This window comes from Hibiscus syriacus, unplaced genomic scaffold (genome assembly GCF_006381635.1).
Source record: "Hibiscus syriacus cultivar Baekdansim isolate YM2019G1 unplaced genomic scaffold, ASM638163v2 tig00111708_pilon, whole genome shotgun sequence".
Lineage (NCBI taxonomy): Eukaryota > Viridiplantae > Streptophyta > Magnoliopsida > Malvales > Malvaceae > Hibiscus > Hibiscus syriacus.
The window spans coordinates 498,359-519,621 of NW_024063159.1; the positions used below are offsets into that span (position 1 = coordinate 498,359).

Below are 21,263 nucleotides of genomic sequence, written 5' to 3' on the forward strand. Positions count from 1 at the left end.
CTTAGTAAAATTCCTCATGCCCACGTGATAAGTTCCAAATCATTGTAGTGAAGGCCTTAGTTTCCAAAAAAAAAATGGTGTTGTATTGGGTTAAATAATTGGCCTGAATACGATATTTGGCCAATTTTGCCATCTTTGAATGAACGAAGGCCCATTGAGTTTATTGTGTTAAGTCCATTTTATGAAATTGTGATTAAACCAATAAAAGGCGGGAGACCAAAACGTTACGTTAAGTTTCCCGCGAGAAGAAACATTTAGCCGCTCCTCGTTTTCCCCATAAATTAATAATGTTATTCTTTTATATATATATACCGCCAATATTTTCCCACTCGTCAACCGAATCCAAGCACATTTATTCTTGTTCCAGTTTGTCTAAATCGGTGAAATTTTTTAACAATGCATGCAATTGCAGATCGCTGTTCGTCTCCCTTCAAGGGGGTGTCGGCCGGATCCAATGGCTATTGTACTCCTCAGAAAAGAAGGTTAAGGTTTGACACGACAGAAAAAAAAACAGGGTCGGGTTTCAACGCCGATGAAACTCAAATCTCCTCGCCGTCGCTTAATTTCAAGTCCAAGCTGCCCTACAAATGTGAGCTTTACTTTTAATGTTTACTTTTTTTGGTAACTGTGTGTCTGTTTTTGTTTGAATTAGTTTTGTAAACATTAATTTTTTTCATTTCGTTTTATTATTAATATTATTATTATATATATTATTATTATTAAATAAAAAATACAAGGCCCAAAATCGGGGCCTGAATACAGACCCGACCCATTTACAGCGGAGCCCAGTTCTGGCCTAACATACAACCCAAACCCTTCAGGGTTTGTAACATTTCAACTAGGGTTTTCTAACCCTAGCCCTAGCCGCCAATGATCCTTCATCCACGCGGCCGCCGCCGTTGATTCCAGAACATCTAGCGCCGATGCCTTTAACGCCAGGTGGTCCAAACAACTACTGTCGACGCTGTTGCTGCCACGCCAAGCCTTCACCGAGCTTTCTAGAGAGCCAGCTGTCCCATCCACGTCAAGACCCTATTGTGAGTCACCACTAGAGGTTCGGTGACTCACCAAGGACCATTCTTATATCCAGTCTGTGGTAAGGTTCATGGTGGCTATAAAGCCACCGAACCTACAAAACAAAAAAAAGAGGACAACAAGAAAAAGAAAACGGAGCAAAACAGAGGAATAGAAGAGAAATCAACGACCATCAATAACCACAACCACAACAAACAGAATAGACAAACATCCAACAAACAACAAACCAACTGAGAAAATGGAAGAAAACTTGCCGAGGAGTCATCGGAGCATCCCTGCGGCACTAAAAAACCGAAACATCTAAGGTAAATAACCTTGGATCTACGACAATCGAAGGCGATTTATAAAAAAAGAAGGTCGGATTCGATCTCTAGAAATTGAGTTCTTCGATTTGGGGTATGTTTTGAGTTTTTCGGCCACCATTGACGGTGGGCGACAGTGGTAGTTGGTGCCGGAGCACAGCTGCCGACCGGTGGTCTCTCTCTCCATTTTAGAGAGATGTCAGAGAGAATTTCTTTTCTCTCTTTTAGAGAGAAAGAGGAAATAAGGAAAATGAAGAAGAATGGCCTCAGATGGCCGGTTTTATGGGTTTATATACCCCTCCCTGAACGACGTCGTTTTGGGGAGGGGTATGTGCGTAATTTCACTAAGGGGTAAACCCTTCCGCATTGTTCCACGTTTGTATTCTTTACGATTTAGTCACTGAAAGCACTTTTTAATTATTCTAATTTATTCTTCGAATTTTATTTTATCGTATTTTAGTCTATACCAGTATACATATATTTTAGGTTAAATACTAGATTTAGTCCCTCATGTTTTGATAAATTTTAGTTTAACTTCTCAATAATTAATAAGGCTAAATTACATTATTAGCACTTATATTTTTTATTTTTCGAGTTAAAGCCTTTAATTTTAATTAAGTTTTATTTTAATCACATATTAATAATTAGAGGCTAATTACACTATTAGTAATTATAGTTTTATAATAATTTGAATTATGTTCATTAAATTTTGATATTTTACATTTTATTCCTATTGTTTTAATTTTTATTTGTTTTAGTCACTTTTAAATTGCAATTTTAATTTTTTATTACACTATATATTTCAATACTTTAAATTATAGTTACTTATATACATTCCCTTAAATCACATATTAATTTTAAAATAGTTGTAGTTGAAAAAGTGCTTTTGTTTTATTATAAAAATAAGACTTTTGATGTTGATTAAATGGAAAAGTATACTTACCCTCAACCGTGTAAACCAAATCTCTGCTTTTGCATTGAATTATTTTAGCTATATACATTTAGGGTAAATACCATAATTAGTCCTTAATGTTTTTTTTATATATTTTATATTAGTTCGATAATTTTTATTTTATATACTTTACAATTTAATTTTATAATTTTAATTTCTTTTAATCATTATTTATTGACAATATTATTTTATTATTACTTTTATATTTCAATTATTGCTTCAATTATTATTTTATTATTATCTTAGTCATATATATATATATATATATAATAAATATTATTTATTTATTTTTTATTTTATTTTGTTTTTCTATGAAATAAAAATCCTATTTATGAACTATATATGTTTAAATTTTATTCTATTATTATTTTAAGAAAATATTTTAGTTATTTATTTATTTTTTAATATTGAAGGAAATAGTTGTCTTAAAACAACTAGAAGCCCTTTTCTAATATTTTTAAATAAATAAATATATTATTATATTAAAATAAATTTATTATTATTATTTTAAATGTTTTAGTTATTTATTTATTTTTTAATATCAAAGAAAAGAGTTGTCTTAAGGCACCTAGAAACCCTTTTATGATATTTCCAAGTAAATAAATATCTTATTTATAAATATATATATACATATATCTTAATATATTTTCTTAAAATTATATTAATAAATTTAAAATAACAAGATTATGAATTAAATATATTTTTGAATTTTTAAATTTCCAATAATAGAGACTATTTATAATTAAAGAGTACCAATCTTAGGCGTTGTGGGGTGCTAATCCTTCCCCAAACGTAATCGACCACGAATCCCTTTTTAATAAAATTTTGGTTATATGTAGATCAGTTTTATCTTTTAAATTATGTTTTATTCAAAACTATTTTAAAAGAATGTTTTTAGGTATTTGACCTGACCCAAAAGATCAATGGCGACTCCCAAAATATTGTTTTATACAAAAATCATTTATATTATCATTTCGTATTTTATTTTAGCATATCTATTTTTTTACGTCCAACCTCTCCCCCTTTTTCCATTTATTCCCGCCAAGTAAAAATTTTGTACCCGGACGAAAACCGGTTACGACAGCTTGACGACTCCGCTGGGGACCTGGTCAAGCTTTAAAATCAATTATAAATTGTTTCTATTAATTAGAAATTATAAATTCATATATTTAATTTATAATTCTTTCTTTTCAAAATTATTATATATACTTATTATTTTCATAATATTTATATGTATATTATTTTTTAATATTTTTATTTTATTTTCAAGTATTTTATTTTCATTATTTATTTGTTTGTCAGAGGGTTGAACATTTCTCCTCACACACAACACTCGCATTGCATAAACATAAAGCTTTATAATTAAGCTTGTCCCTTTTAAGTGGGAGTGAAAGCGATGTCTTCGTGAGAATTTATTCTCCGTGTCAGACCTAGCAAGTAACTTTCGGGGTTCATATACTCTATGTCTTCGTGAGAATTTATTCTCCGTGTCAGGCATAAAGAAATATGTCCCCTCGAATTGAACTCGGTCCGCTTAAGTCTGTGATGGACTAGGATTGAGGTTTGGCAGCCCAAAGGGGCATCAACAAGGACAGTTCGAGTACCTTTACTCCTAGAACTGAAACCTTGCATATAATAAACCCTAGAAATTCTCCAGATCTAAGACAATATTGAACCTCTGTCCATAGGTATACACAAAGGAGAAATAAGCTCTAGCTTTTAATTTATTTTCTTTTCTTTTTCCTGAATAAATGCATGCGAACTAGAAATCATGCAGTTAGGTTAATTTTTCCAAACAAAGCATGGAACTCGAAAGCATGAGGTTAGGATTTAAACCTTGATAGATAGAAATTTTTTTCTTTCCATTAGTTGGTATTAACCATTTTATTTTTTCTCATGCATGTTATTTTGCTCTAACTTGTTTATATTGATTTCTTTTGTTTGCATTGCATGATCATGACATAACCAAAAGGTGTTGACTTGAAAGACTGTTCATCAAATTGGAAAGACTTCATAAATGGAAAAAAAGTTTTATGATCAAACAAAATATGACGCAACCATGGAATGGCATCCTGAGGGAACTCCGAGGATAGATGAGAGATATACACCCAAAGATCGTATGCCCATTGAAGAGAAAAAGGAGATACGAGAAATAAGAGAGCAGATGTCCAAGATGTTTGGTAGAATATCTGTTTTGGCCAAAGGAAAAGAGACTTCTGCACAAAAGGAGAGAGAGCTCAATGAACATAACCCTGCAATCTCAAATATACAAGGAGCTTATAATCCTAACCAATTACAGACAGTCATCATTCGTATTCACAAATCGTCCGGAAATACCAAAGAAATGGTGACAACTGTAGAAGCTTCCAAAGATGAGAAGAAATCATGTAATCCGAAATCATCAAAGTTTAGTCTGATCCCGACGTCGAAAACTCAGGTTCAATCCAAGACAAAAGGCGGTTCTCATGTTGATGATATACCTATATCATATAAAGAGTTGTATAAAAGCTACTTGAAGTGGCTCTATATTACATAAAACCATTTCAACCTCCGTATCCAAATTGGTATGACATCAACGTTCATTGTGAATATCATGCCGGAGCTCAAGAACATACCATCGAGAATTGTCTTGCCTTCAAACGTCGAGTCCAAAGTCTTTTGGATCAGGGAATCTTACAGTTTATGATAAATGATCGACTTAATTTGGTAATTGAATGTCCTGTAAGATTGATACCAAAAGTTAGGGGCATCCAGAAAGAAGAAGATTTGCTGATGTTTGAAGCTCAAATACGTCATTTAAAGGATCAAAACGATAAATTAAGCATCAAAATGGAAACCATGCATGAATATTTCCAAAAGGTGAGTCAAGCCTTTCAAAATGCTGTCATAGGAAACACCCCAGAAGAGTGGATAACAGAGGTCACCAAACTGAAAAAGAACTGTAACATACATGAAGGACGAGCCAAGAAGTTTTCTCATGATTTACGAGTTACAGAAGAAAGACTCAATACAACCGTCATTGAATCGAGAAAATATCAAGTCGACAATCAAAGGTTGAATAGTGCTATGACCAATATGAGATTGATACTAAATTAAAAGCCAATATCGACAAGAACAAGACATTGAAGAAATGATTAGATGATTATGGAGATATTGTACGAGAACTTCTTGAGCTCAAATATTCTCTCACAGGAAAAAATGAACAACATTGTCTACAACTTCGAGAATTGACACGGAAGATGAAGGAAAAAGATAATATCATGAATAAAGCTGATGCTCAAGAAAATAATGTGGCTCATAAGCTGGTGGACATAGCTGGTTTCGCGAGAGAATTAAAGCAGATTGATAACTCCACACCTGAGCATAAGTGGAAGTTAATTTGGCTTTTAAGAGAAATAGAGAAATTAGGAGTGAAAGTTATCCCCTACATGTAAAGTTTTGTTTGATGTACCAAAACTTTTGTGTTCAATGAAATCTGTTCTAAGATAATCACTCTTGAGTAACACATTTTTCATACATGCATTTGCATTTCACATCTTTGCGTTTTCATTTTTGTATTCATACTTTTGTGTTTGTTTTTGCATTGCACATTTTACATTCTTATTTTTGCATTTATGCATTTTCACATTTACATTACATTTGTTATTTTAAGTAATGTTATATACATTAATGTAAATAATTCATGAAAGGTTTTTGTAACAGTAAAATCAAGATCATTCATTCGTTTTACTTTACCATCATCATGAAAACAATGAAGCAATCTTATGAGGGACTACAAGATCAGTTGCCAGAATAATTGACAGGGTTACCTCAGGATACTAGGAAATAAACATCAGATTCAGTACCAGATGGATCAAATCAAATTATTCAGATGATGACAACTGATAAAGAAGAGATAACTGATAAAAAGCAACCATACTGTCAGATTGAAGAACCAAGAATGATAACATATCCTGGGGCATCCCACTCGAACCCAAAGAATAGCCTCATTAATTATTCACAATATGAGGAGAGATTCAAGAGGATGGATAAAGCAATCAGAAATGTGAAAGGTGTTAATGCCCCTCAAGAAGAACTAGAAGCAAGAGAGCTCAGTTTGGTTCCAGATTTGGTTATTCCCCATAAATTCAAAATGCCTGATTTTGAGAAATATGATGGCACCAGTTATCCCTTAATCCATTTGAGAATGTTTTACAGAAAAATGGAAGGATATTTAAGTTCTGATGATCTGTTAATTCACTCTTTCCATGATAGCCTCATTGGCCCAGCAATAGTCTGGTACAATCAGTTGACCCAAAAACAAATCAAGAGATGGGTTGATCTAGCTGATGCATTTTTGGGACAATATCAGTATGTTAAAGGCTTAGATCCAACACGTATGGATCTTCGAGGAGTAAAGAAGAAAGCCAATGAAAGGTTTCAAGAATATGCCTTAAGATGGAGATGAGTGGCAACACAAGTTCAACCTCCCATGTTAGAAAAAGAGATATCACGTATGTTTCGTGATTCCCTTCCCGCTTCTTTCTTCGAGTTAATGCAGGCAAATCCTACGAAGGAATTCGAGAATCTTGTGACAAGTGGAGAATTAATTGAGAACGTAATCAGCGAAGAAAACTCAAAAGTCACATCCAAGAACCCGACAGATCAAAAAGAAAAAGCTGATGATATAAATGAGTGTCGTATCCAGAGTCCCCGCAATTGTAAAAGAAAAAGATCAAGTAGTTGTTCAGATCGACCAAAGAAAGTCATGCGATCAAGAAAAACTTTGGAAGTGTTCCGAATTTCCATTTCAAAATTGTACCCTCATTTGGTTAAAGATCGATACATCACACCAAGATCAACGAAAGTACCACCAAACCCTTCTGCTCATAGTTATGATCAATGTAGTGTTTGTAATTTTCACTTAGGGGTAAAAGGACATTCAACAGGGAGTTATTGGCTATTGTTAAAAGAAATAAAGATGATTGTTGACAAAGGAGTCTTAACACAAGAAATGATTAAGAAAGGGGGGCAATTGAAGACAATGACCCTGATCTTATTACACACCCAACATTATAGGATTAATGAGGCATGATAAAAAAGTAGAAGTTAATATCTACCACTATAGTACCTTTCATTTTCAGCATCTTGTTTGAACTTGTTTTTTGTTCATTTTCTCCGCCTTTTGTACAATAAATAAATTTTTGTTGCTTTTATGGTTATGAGCAAAGAATCAAATTTTAATCTTAAAATTCTTGAGTATCAGGTAGATTAAATATTCTTTTAATTTTTCAAGAGCTATAGATCTTTGGCAAGTGGTAAAATTATATCTTCCATATCCCATCCTACACCAATTACTTGATCCTTACAAAACCAAATCCTGACACTACAATTATCTGAGACTCTGAAGAAATGTCTCTACCTATTATTGAGACACTAACTACAGATGTTGACTGGTTTATGATACTACCTTCCACCATATACATGACTTCAAAAGTCACACACTTTTGTCATTCCAAATACAAAACCATCATAAACCAAATGACCTTAAAAGAACAAAACTTTTAATTATCTGGGAATTTTCCTGCAAGAAGAGACGAGATGAGGCATCATGGATCAACTTATCGAAGATAATTTCGAGTGATTGGGGCATACCCAAAGAAGAAGAAAAAAGATTGATTTAGATAAATATATCATGCATTAATTACATTGTTTTCATAAAGATTAATCTTGAATATTCATCCCCCGGGGATACCTCTTTTTACAAAGGCTTCTGTGTATGAGATGACGAACGACATTGTTTCATTTATCCTTTCAAATATATGTATATATATATCCCTTGTTGTCCCCTGTTGAGCCTATAATTTTTTTTTTCTGATTCAACTTTAACCAAGGATCACCCTCCACCTTGGAAGGCAAGAAAAAGGATATCTGCTCACAGGAATAAAGATTGTCAATTACAAAGGCAAATCTTCATGAAATGAAGAGAGTTTTGAACTACATGGTAGATCAAATGAAAAGTGCTTGAAGATCAATCCATTAAAGAATAACGAAAGAATTTTTGAAATACAAGAGAAAAATGAGGTTCTCAAAGCAATTGAAGTCATATACTCATTCAAAAAAATAAAAAAAGGGAAAAATGAAAAAAAGAAAAAAAGAAAAAAAAATTGAATCATTATGGGTGACTCATTGAGCCTCAAGCTACAAGGTTGATCAAGTGTAATAAGTTCAAAGATTCATATTCAACAAGAAGCACAAGAAATGCTGGAGATGAATAAATCTTATGGAAAAACCCCCAGCAAAGCAGATCCAAGTCAAGCAAGGCAAGTTAAAGGCATCAGAATTGATCCTTGGTTTAATTACCCTTAAACACTTATTTGGGCCTTTTTATCCCTTTCTTTCGTAACCATAAGCCTTGACCTATGTTACATACATGAAAAGTTCATTCTAATCATACATGGATTTCTATGTGAAATGGACTATCTTCAGATTTCATTCCGCCTCTCAGGATTGATTTTTATTTACAAAATTGTTTTTTTTAATCTTTAATGCATGATATGAAAAATGATAAAAGGGGGGTTCAAGATGTAAATTTTTAAATAACATCTTGGAACCAAAGGAGGATTCGAGTTGAAAACCTAAAAAAGTGGCTCGAATATTGAATGGTGCAACAATGATATAAGAGACGATCTTAAGCTCTTGATAAAGCATTGCACATCCCAAAGACGTTCCTGAGATTCTGGAACCAAGAAGTATCTCCATCAGATGAGCATAACAACCCTTCTTTCAAGATAGTGGAATCTCAAAGAAGACATATATGCTTGACCAACCTGAGAGACCTTACTTTACCAGAATCAACCTACACCTTAAATCAGTCAATAATTTTGACACTTGCCATATGACTATGATTTTTGAATGATTTGAAAGAGTAGTTGATTTATTTGATATTCATTAATTTCATGTCTTATGATTCAATTCTATTATGAACCAGAAAAGGGCAATACTTTATAAAATTTTGTCATTCTTCAATAAAGAAAGGGAAAAAAACATTTTCAAACATGATAATCTCAAATAAGAAAGATCCTTGAAGCAAGTTATTGCCTATTCTACCTCTATTGAAGAGAAAGAATAAGTCAGGCCAAAATGATGAAGCATTTCAATTTCTTAAAAACAAGTGATTCAAGAAGTCCAAAAAGTTTATTGTGACACTCTCTTGTGACATTATTGGCAATTCATCAAGAAAGATTATCACTTATCTCATGCGGAGGGTGACAATCATAACCAGACAAAATCATTTTCCCTGCCATCAATCCCTGTCCCTAGCAGATCCTCCAATCATAGATCTATAAGTCCCATTAAGGTGTATTATGGGAATAAACAAGTCACCATATGCACTCTGGTTATACCATGATAATGACTCAAGTCTTGATACATCATTGTTACTTCTTCCATGCTAATCATTTTCTTTGTCAGGATTATCTTCATTATGTCCTTCAGAAGATTGTTGAACCTAAAACTGAGAACTTATAGACACATAATAAGACATTGGAACAGATTCTACATTTGTAGGCTTTTCATATGGAGTAACAGTGGTTATCGGATTCCAAAAGTAGAGATAACCAGTTTTACTATCAACCAAACCTTTCCATGGTTCAGGAAAAGTGAATGGGATATAGCAGTGACTATTTTGGAGTAGCAGAAGAGACAGTCACTATAGCATTCATTGCAAAAAAATGCACCAACAAAAATTCTAGTTCATCCCGATGATGTATATTTCTTCCGGTAAGGTTATTACACTGGATGCCACAAAAAACAAGGTTGAGTCCGTCAAATCTACTCATCAATTGCTCCAACCGATCACCATTTAGTTCTTGCACATTTCAAGGTATGCTAAGACAGTAGAAGGCAACCTCTGCATCACTGATCCTAAAAAAAAGAGACAGGACATTGATATCACCGGGGAACATGTCTCTAGCAGATCCTCTACCTCGTATATGGTTTTTAGGGAAACATAGAAGCATTTCCACCTCATCCGGTTCAAGTGGAGCAACTTTATTTCTCCCAACCCATACATGATTCCATTTTCAGCAATTATCAAGAACATACTTCTGGATATTCAAAGGTGGCTTATTGTCATAAGTTTCAAGAGCCTTACGGATCCTTTCTGTCAATTTGGCTCTTCCTGTACATGTTTGTAAATAGTTCAACTTTGTTCTTAGATCCCAAGAAGGTCACCAGTTTGTTGTCAATGGAAAAGCATCATGTATGGTGCATGGAGGAAGCGGAATAAAAGGAAATATGTTATCAATTGACAGATTATGAATATAGCCCATTTTCCAGCAACACAAAAATACTTCGAATCTACAAATTCTGGCTCTACATTGTATAAGTACCATGATATTTCGGTCCAAACACCAACTGGAGCAAGTGCCACATTCTCGAATTAGAAATAAGGAGGCCCAATAGCATCTTCTGGAAGTGTTCTTTGAGTTATCTGATCTGGTTTGGTGAGAACCTCAAAACCAATCATTGGAGTTAAAAGATGAACTGCATGATCGTCTTCATTAAGAAGCTTCTTTTCAAGCTTCATCTGATCTTTCCTTTTTCAAAGATCATAGCCCGAGTTTTGCCTTTTCTTGTAATTGGGGTCATTGCATATTGATTTTCTATCTTCTACTGGAAAAAATGCGTCAGTAGCCTTAGCCATTTGAGCAGAACATATAAAATCTGTCAACTCTGTAATTGATGAATCCGGACCACATATCTCCATGATTATTAAAGCCTCAATCTCTGAGTACCCCATGTTTGTCAAGTATAACAGTTTATTCTCCTCATCAGAATCAAAATTCAGGATTTCCTTGGTATCAGAAGAACTATCAATATATGTGAAATCATCCTGAAAGGCCGCTTCATAATCAGATGATTAGTTATCAAAATCAACATGTTGCATGGGTGCAAACTTTTTAAGAGCCTTCACTGAAAACAAGGTTCTCTGTGTCAGCCTAAAATGAATTACCAAGTGATTTACACCATTCTGTCTAATTAGATCTCTTCAGATCCAAAGAATGGGCACCTCATTCAGAAGAGGCACATATCTCAGACATTTCTGTCAGAATGATTGATTACTTCTTAAGTTTGTGAAAACATGAAGAGAATTCCTCAAGTTACTTTACAACACTGCTGTTTAGTGACATCAGAATGAGAGTATTCAAGATAAATAGATTTGGGCACATATAAATTCACAAGTACCCATAACAATACATTGTCAAAATTGGACCTCGTGGGGATCATGAAATTCAAATCAAACAAACATTTAGAATAAGCCTTACAGTTTAGAATGTGGTGGCATTTTGAAAGCCTAATTTAGACAGATCCATGCGGGACATCTTGAAAGCCCATTTAAACCATAAATAAAATGGTGAGGCATTCTTGGAGGCTCATCTCAACAAAAAGTAATGTTGAGCACACTTTTAACATTTGTAACGATAAATGTTGGAACATTTTAAAGATTACTTCAGACAGTTCCATGTGGGGTATTTTGAAGGCTCAGATTAACAAAAAGCAAATGCTGGGGCATGCTGAAAACCCCTTTTAATCAAAATCAAAAATGTTAATGCATTTTGAACGTTCATCTCAACAAATATTAGGGCATGCTAAAGGCCCACATCATCCTATGTCAAGATCATTGCCTTGAACAAATATTTCCAATGAGACAGAAAGGTATAAAGAATGAAAATGGAGAAACAGTGATAGTCGAGCTGATTATACATAATTGCTTCTTTCATCAGATAGATGCACTAGGGTTCTGATGTTTACTCAGCAAGTATGGTTTCAAATACCCAATCTTCTTAACCATGTATCACATGACAGCGTGTTCTTTCTTAGGCTACACTATGGTTGCATGGATAAAGATATTCCCCAGGTAGACCATTCGATCTAGGGTTCAGTTCCTCAAAATCTCGGCTTTGAATTTTGCATTCTCTGTGTCGGTGATGATTGGAAATATTTATTTGAGATTCCTGGCAGTTAGTTTCAACCGTACTGTTGGGATTACAAAGCTATTTTTCACATTAGTTTTTGTTTACTTGATGACATTGAAATATCTATTCTGGTTTTATCATGTGCGTTTCATCCCCAATGGCAAGAATTACATGAACATCCTTCTGTACATGGTTCCTATAGTTGATGTGTTTCTACTTCCTACAACACTCGTTATGGAAGAAAATGTGACCAGTATCACACTGGTACTTACCTGAGACGATATCAAGATCAATTGAAATCTCTTATTCAATTCATCACTAGCATATTTTGTGAATTTGACCAACTTTTTGGTCATGAAACACATCAACCTCTCACCTATATTCCCTCTGAGTTTTGTTCTCAAGAGGTCTTGTGACATCATATAAATGCTTTGAACACTGAGCAAAGAGCTTCCTTGACCAAAAATTTATGCAGAAGCCATAGGAAGAGATGAATGTGTTATCAAATGTTTTATGAACATCTGGGCAGAAACCACATGAGAGGATAAATGTGTTGTTAAATATTTTCCGAACCAGTGATTATGGTGCTGACCCAATGTTGCTATCATATGGTGTTTTCATTTATTGATCTGAGATAAAGTTTTCTTCAACCCTAAGGTTTGAAATGAGAAATGATGAAGATTTCTTTCCACAAAAGGGAAGCAAAAATTTTAACAACAAGAAACTAGTGGAGCCAACAAATGTTGAACGACAGGTTGTTGTTAAGTATCTCGACATGATATGGTCCAAGTTGCCTTATTGAGATTTGATTAGATGTGGAGACATGAAAGAATTAGGATAAATCCTCCTTGTGATGTGTTTCAAGAGTCAAATCAGAACATACGTCGATCTCCTAATTAATCTCCGCTGAGTCAGACATATCTACATCTATACTCTTCAAAGATGATAGATTCTCTCTTTAAAGATGATAAATTATTTTTTCAAAGTTGAAAACTTTATTGGATTTTTACACAAGTCCAAGCAAAGGAAGTCAATTTTATCCAGACAAAATGGGGCAATAAAATCATAGCTCTGATTACTGCAAGAACTCCATAAATGAAACATTTCTTCTGAGACTTTCATGAAGCCAAGAAGACACAAAGATACAAGATTGATAAGATGGTTCTTCAGCTTTATGGCATAGGTTGCTACACTGATATCCAAAGGTAACCCTAGTAATAAATGATGAAGTGAAGGAAGACCAAGTTCACCACTTTAAAGTCAAATGAAGATTGCATCAACATTCATGCATTCATAAGAACACCATTTACACAATAGACAATGCATTACATTGATACATCTGAGTGCATTCAAACATAAAAATTTACAGATCTTCGTATGAACAAGAAGATTCATGATGGAAAATACCTTACAAGAAGAAGGTATTCAAAACCGCAAATGTAGGAATCACGCAAACATCTGAAGAATAGATGGACGCGATCCATAAATGAAGCATTATCTTGAATTGGGGCATATTACCCAATCAACAAGTTATTTCAATGAGAAAACAATTTCCAAAATTTCTCATTTAATCATTTCTAAAAATGAAATTGTTGAAAAGTAAGAAAATGATTTCCATAGTTTTTTACTTAGTAAACTATTTCCAACATCTGTAAGTCCTTCAGTGCATGATATTATCAAAAAAACCTTTGGGTCATCTGTAAGCCCTTTAGTGCATGATGTTATTAAAAACCTTCGGGTCATCTATAAGTCCTTCAGTGCTTGATGTTTTCAAAAACCTCCGGGTCATCTATAAGCCCTTCAGTGCATGATGTTATCAAAAACCTCCGGGTCATATGTAAGCCCTTCAGTGCATGATGTTATCAAAAACCTCCAGGTCATCTGTAAGCCCTTCAGTGCATGATGTTATCAAAAACCTTTGGGTCATCTGTAAGCCCTTCAGTGCATGATGTTATCAAAAACCTTCGGGTCATCTGTAAGTCCTTCAGTGCATGATGTTTTCAAAAACCTCTGGGTCATCTGTAAGTCCTTCAGTGCATGATGTTTTCAAAACCTTCGGGTCATCTGTAAGACCTTTAGTGCTTGATGTTTTCAAAAACCTTCGGGTCATCTGTAAGCCCTTCAGTGCATGATGTTTTAAAAAAAAAACCTTTGGGTCATTTGTAAGCCCTTCAGTGCTTGATGTTTTCAAAAAACCTTCGGGTCATCTGTAAGCCCTTCAGTGCTTGATGTTTTCAAAACCTTCGGGTCATCTGTAAGCCCTTCAGTGCTTGATGTTTTCAAAACCTTCGGGTCATCTGTAAGCCCTTAAGTTCTTGATGTTTTCAAAAACCTTCGGGTCATCTGTAAGCCCTTTAGTGCATGATGCTTTCAAAACCTTCGAGGTCATCCATAAGACCAGCAGTGTAGGATGTTTTCAAAAAGCCTTCGGGAGCTTTTTTGATATTTTCAAAGCCTCATGGTCATCTGTAAGACCTACAATGCAAGATGATAAGACCTTAGGGCCATTCATAAGACCTCTGGGCAGAATGTTTTCAACATTTCCATCATACTCAAAAGAAGCCAAATGAAAAAATTATTATTTTTTTTCGTCTTTGATCTATTCTTGTTAACACAAGAATGAGCAAAGAGGGGCAGCTGTAAACATTAATTTTTTTCATTTCGTTTTATTATTAATATTATTATTATATATATATTATTATTATTAAATAAAAAATATAAGGCCCAAAATCAGGGCCTGAATACAGACCCGACCCATTTATACCGGAGCCCAGTTCTGGCCTAACATATAACCTTAACCCTTTAGGGTTTGTAACATTTCAGCTAGGGTTTTCTAACCCTAGCCCCAACCGCCAATGATCCTTTCTCCACGTGGCCGCCGCCGTTGATTCCAGAACATCTAGCGCCGACGCCTCTGACGCCAGGTGGTCCAAACAACTGCTGTCGACGCTGTTGCTGCCACGCCAAGCCTTCACCGAGCTTTCCAGAGAGCCAGCTATCCCATCCACGTCAAGACCCTACTGTGAGTCACCACTAGAGGTTCGGTGACTCACCAAGGACCATTCTTATATACAGTCTGTGGTAAGGTTCATGGTGGCTATAAAGCCACCGAACCTGCAAAACAAAAAAAAGAGGACAACAAGAAAAAGAAAACGGAGTAAAACAGAGGAAGAGAAGAGCAATCAACGACCATCAATAACTACAACCACAACAAACAGAACAGACAAACATCCAACAAACAACAAACCAACTGAGAAAAGGGAAGGAAACTTACCGAGGAGTCATCGGAGAATCCCTGCGGCACTAAAAAACCGAAACATATAAGGTAAATAACCTTGGATCTACGACAATCGAAGGCGATTTATAAAAAAAGAAGGTCGGATTCGACCTCTAGAAACCGAGTTCTTTGATTTGGGGTATGTTTTGAGTTTTCCGACCACCATTGACGGTGGGCGACAGTGGTGGTCAGTGCTGGAGCACGACTGCCGACCGGTGGTCTCTCTCTCCGTTTTAGAGAGATGACAGAGAGAATTTCTTTTCTCTCTTTTAGAGAGAGAGAAAATAAGGAAAATGAAGAAGAATGGCCTGAGATTGCCGATTTTATGGGTTTATATACCCCTCCTCGAACGTCGTCATTTTGGGGAGGGGTGTGTGCGTAATTTCACTAAGGGGTAAACCCCTTCCACAGTGTTCCACGTTTGTATTCTTTAGGATTTAGTCACTGAAAGCACTTTTTAATTATTCTAATTTATTCTTCGAATTTTATTTTATCATATTTTAGTCCATACTAGTATACATATATTTTAGGTTAAATACTAGATTTAGTCCCTCATGTTTTGATAAATTTTAGTTTAACTTCTCAATAATTAATAAGGCTAAATTACATTATTAGCACTTATATTTTTATTTTTCGAGTTAAAGCCTTTAATTTTAATTAAGTTTTATTTTAATCACATATTAATAATTAGGGGCTAATTACACTATTAGTAATTATAGTTTTATAATAATTTGAATTATGTTCATTAAATTTTGATATTTTACATTTTATTCCTGTTGTTTTAATTTTTATTTTTTTTAGTCATTTTTAAATTGCAATTTTAATTTTTTATTACAGTATATGTTTCAATACTTTAAATTATAGTTACTTATATACATTCCCTTAAATCACGTATTAATTTTAAAATAGTTGTAGTTGAAAAAGTGCTTTTGTTTTATTATAAAAATAAGACTTTTGATGTTGATTAAATGGAAAAGTATACTTACCTTCAGCCGTGTAAACCAAATCTCTGTTTTTGCATTGAATTATTTTAGCTATATACATTTAGGGTAAATACCATAATTAGTCCTTAATGTTTTTTTATATATTTTATAATAGTTCGATAATTTTTATTTTATATACTTTACAATTTAATTTTATAATTTTAATTTCTTTTAATCATTATTTATAATATATTTTATTATTACTTTTATATTCAATTATTGCTTCAATTATTATTTTATTATTATCTTAGTCATATAAATATATATATATAATAAATAATATTTATTTATTTATTTATTTTGTTTTTCTATGAAATAAAAATCCTATTTATGAACTATAAATGTTTAAATTTTATTCTATTATTATTTTAAGAAAATGTTTTAGTTATTTATTTATTTTTTAATAATGAAGGAAAGAATTGTCTTAAAACAACTAGAAGCCATTTTCTAATATTTTTAAATAAATAAATATCTTATTATATTAAAATAAATTTTGTATTATTATTTTAAATGTTTTAGTTATTTATTTATTTTTTAATATCAAAGAAAAGAGTTGTCTTAAGGCACCTAGAAGTCATTTTATGATATTTTCAAGTAAATAAATATCTTATTTATAAATATATATATACATATATCTTAATATATTTTCTTAAAATTATATTAATAAATTTAAAATAACATGATTATAAATTAAATATATTTTTAAATTTTTAAATTTCTAATAATATAGACTATTTATAATTAAATAGTATTAATCTTGGGCGTTGTGGGGTGCTAATCCTTCCCTAAATGTAATCGACCACGAATCTCTTTTTAATAAAATTTTGGTTATATGCAGATCAGTTTTATTTTTTAAATTATGTTTTATTTAAAACTATTTTAAAATATTGTTTTTAGGTATTTGACCTACCTGACCCAAAAGGTCAATGGCGATTCTCAAAATATTTTTTTATACAAAAATCATTTATTTATTCCCGCCAAGTAAAAATTTTGTACTCGAACGAAAACCGATTACTACAGGTTTTATAATCTCTTGTAATGTTCGGGGTAAACAAAATGAAATTAATATGATGCTTATTTGAATTTTTGACAAATTAGAAGGAAAAAAAGTAGTTATTTATGGTTTCATTCCATTTTAGTGTTTGATGAAATTCATGTTCTGCAAAAAAAAACATTGGGGATGGAGTTCAAAAGATAGCTAACGTGGCTTAATTTTGTATATTTACAGCAAATTAAGGAAGATCTGAGCGGTAAACCAGTGAAGAGATGCTGGGATCCGAGAGGTAGTTTTGTAGCAAGTTTTCTCCCCAAAGAGCCTTTTAATTTTGAGCAATCAATGATTATACTGAATTGGTTTTTGTTTATTTTTTAAAAGATGTTGAGCAAATGAGGGGTCTGAAGGAGGCTCTACATGTATCAACAGCCCCATCAATTTTTGTGTACCGAGAAGATGAGAAAAAAAGGGTTTTGGATTTTTGCAAGACGTGTGTTGAACAAGAGAAATCTGGGAGCTTGTATGCGTGTGGATGTCCTGGGACCGGTAAATCATTATCCATGGAGAAAGTAAAACAGCAAGTTATCGATTCTGCAGCAATGGTATGTTCATTGTTTTATAATTCCTTTTACCTTGAAACCTTATTGAACCGATTTATCATTTTCAATTATTCCCTCTTTTTGTAACAGGAAGGTTTGCAGCCACCAGACATATTGACTGTGAATTGCACTTCTTTACCAAATACACCTCTGATTTTTAGTAAGGTGTTGTTATTGAAACCTTAACAACATTTAAAGCTTTTTATTTTGTAAGTTTGTGCCTGATGATTATCTTGGCAGATTCTTGACATGCACCAATTGAAGAAGAAAACTACAGGATCGATGTCACCTTTACAGCATTTACAGAAACTATATTCTAACAAGCAGGCGTCATCAGGCTCAAAGATGATGTGCGAAATGTGCCCCCAACTACCTTGAAGCATCTTTATTCTCCTCTACCCAGGCCTTAACAATACCATGCGTTTTTTCAGGTTAATAATTGCTGATGAGTTGGATTATTTAATTACAAGAGATAGAGCAGTACTTCATGATCTTTTCATGCTTACAACTTTTCCGTTTTCAAGATGTATATTGATAGGTATAATTCATTCCAACTATGTATTATGAATATGAATATGCTTATTGAGTTATTTCTATGTTGCTTGTCCTGATTCATGCTGACATTCACTCATGAATGTTATCCTTTTTTTTGCAGGAATAGCAAATTCCATTGATCTAGCTGATAGGTTTCTTCCAAGACTTCAGTCATTGAACTGTGAGCTCCTTACTTTTATTACCCTGGTTAACACTGCTTGATCACTTTCTGCTACTTGTTATTTTCCCGTTTTCTTGAAGCCATCCGTGTTCTGAAATAGCCATAATCATTTTCCTGGTTATTTTCAACTAAAAACTAGTGACTTGTCACCTGCATCTTCCTAGTTTCTCCAACTAAGCACCGGGGTTAAGAATGAAAGCATCTTTAACTCAGTTTTATATTTTCTTGGTTCTTTACTTGCTAGTCTTGAGTTTTTCACTGTCATTTTATTTATCTGCTGATATTAACTTCAATGCATGTTTTTAGTGCTTGCAATGATGCAATATGGGTTGTTTTTATTAAACTACTACCACTTCTACATGCTAGGCAAACCTATGGTTGTAACCTTCCGCGCTTACTCAAATGATCAAATCCTTTCAATACTCCAGGAGAGCCTCCTGGTAATTACTACATTCCACTTTCATTCATGATTCTGAATTACTTTGAATTTGATTTGTGAGGCAAATTCAATGTTTTTGAGTTTTCTTGGCTTTCTTCTACAGGTACTTCCATATGTTGTCTTCCATCAGCAGGCTTTAGAACTTTGTGCCAGGGTAAGTTATATGACTTCTTTTGTAAGCCTCTTCCCGCCTTTAATTAATCTGCTTTCAACAGATTCTAATTACTCGAAATTAGCAGAAAGTTGCAGCTGCATCTGGGGATATGCGGAAAGCTCTTTCTGTTTGTAGGTTAGTGTTTCATTGCACCATAATATTACTTCAAGCAAGGCATTTCATTATAATTAATATTCCTGAAACATCGTTGGTGTCAGTGTCAGTGTTAAGGAATTTTTTTCATGGTTTAATATTTTTCCAAGGGGATACCAAAACAATAACTTGTATTTAAATTGTGGTTAGTTTATTTGGTAATGAATATGACCTCCTTAACATTCTTTGGGTTCCAGGAGTGCGGTGGAAATTCTTGAGGCAGAATTAAGGGAAACTGTAAGTGATGTCAGTTTGACATCAGTAGAGGGGGAGTTCATCAGTCCACAGACGCCTCCTCATGAAGCCTTCCCTTCACAAGAAAATATTACAGTAAGCTTTCTCCAAATGTTATATCAAGCTTGAGCTTGAAACATTACTCTTACACATTGTGCTTAACCAGTCACTTCTTCTGCAGTTCCTTGCACTTAATGATATATTTATGTTTCAGGTGAGGATTGACCATATGGCTCTTGCATTGTCAAAGACATTCAGATCACCTATAGTTGACACTATACAGTCTCTTCCGCAGCATCAGCAAGTAAGCTTGAAGTGCATAACGAATACAACAGAACAATAGTTAAGATAATAGTCATGTCTTTGCCGCTTCATCTTCTCACTCTTAAGTTTGACTGCAGATTGTACTTTGCTCTGCTGTGAAGTATTTCCCCGGTGGAAAGAAGGATACAACTGTTGGGGAGGTGTGTTTTCCATTAAGTTTGATAGTAATTAGCTGAATCATTTCATATTTGCAAAATTGACTTATAATGGTTATATTCGGCTGCAGCTGAATAAATCTTACATTGGTATCTGTAAATCAGCATTGATTCCACCAGTTGGAATTTCAGAATTTTCTAGTCTGTGAGGAGTGCTAAATGACCAGGTAGCCAATTCTTCAGTTTGAATGCATAACCATAACCATCGACAAAGCATAGAAAGGGAGATTGACATGGTTCAATATACAGGGGCTATTTAAACTGGGTCAGTCTCGTGATGATAAGTTCAAAAGGGTAACGCTAAAAGTTGATGAAGCCGACATCTCCTTTGCTTTGCAGGTATAGTAGATTCATCACTTCAGCACAGACAAGATTCTATCTTCTTGACTATTAATTTGTTTCTTACCATTTAGCATTTATCTTGAACAGGGTGTTCGTTTGTTTCGGAATTCTCTGCAGTAATTTTGTACAAACGTATGATGAGTGGTGATAGCTTGATATGGTGGCTGTCTCTGCCTGCTCGACACATTTCGGCAGGCATTGCAATCCTAGGTAGGTGGTCAAGTTTAGTCTGCTTCGTGTCGCAATGATTAGTTCCATGCCGATCCTCCGTAAAGGGAATGCAAGGTACTATAGGCTTAGTCTGCTTCAGTGTCGCAATGATTAAGTCCATGCCAGTCGTAAAGGGAATGGACAAGCTATTGGCTATTCGGACACTGTTTCTTCAATTGTTGAGCATTTGATACAAATTGTAAATTTTTCTTTTTTACTTGATGAGTATTCTCGTGTAACATTGGTTCTTTTATTTGTTTACCTTTCTAACAAAAAAATATAAATTGATTATGCAATGAATGCCTCCTGTTCTTTCAACTGCATGCATGTGTAATTAGTGCAAGGGACAAGGGAGAACCTACCAAATGATCTCAAAATGATCTCAAAGCTAAGCCTGGCTAGATAGGGGTGTGCAAAAAAATCTGATCCGTTGATC

The 21,263-nt window shown here is 33.9% G+C and overlaps 1 pseudogene; it reads left to right on the forward strand.

The window, feature by feature from the left end:
- Positions 1-396: 396 nt before the first annotated feature.
- On the forward strand, positions 397-20,952 carry LOC120168028 (annotated as a pseudogene).
- The last annotated feature ends 311 nt before the right edge of the window (positions 20,953-21,263 follow it).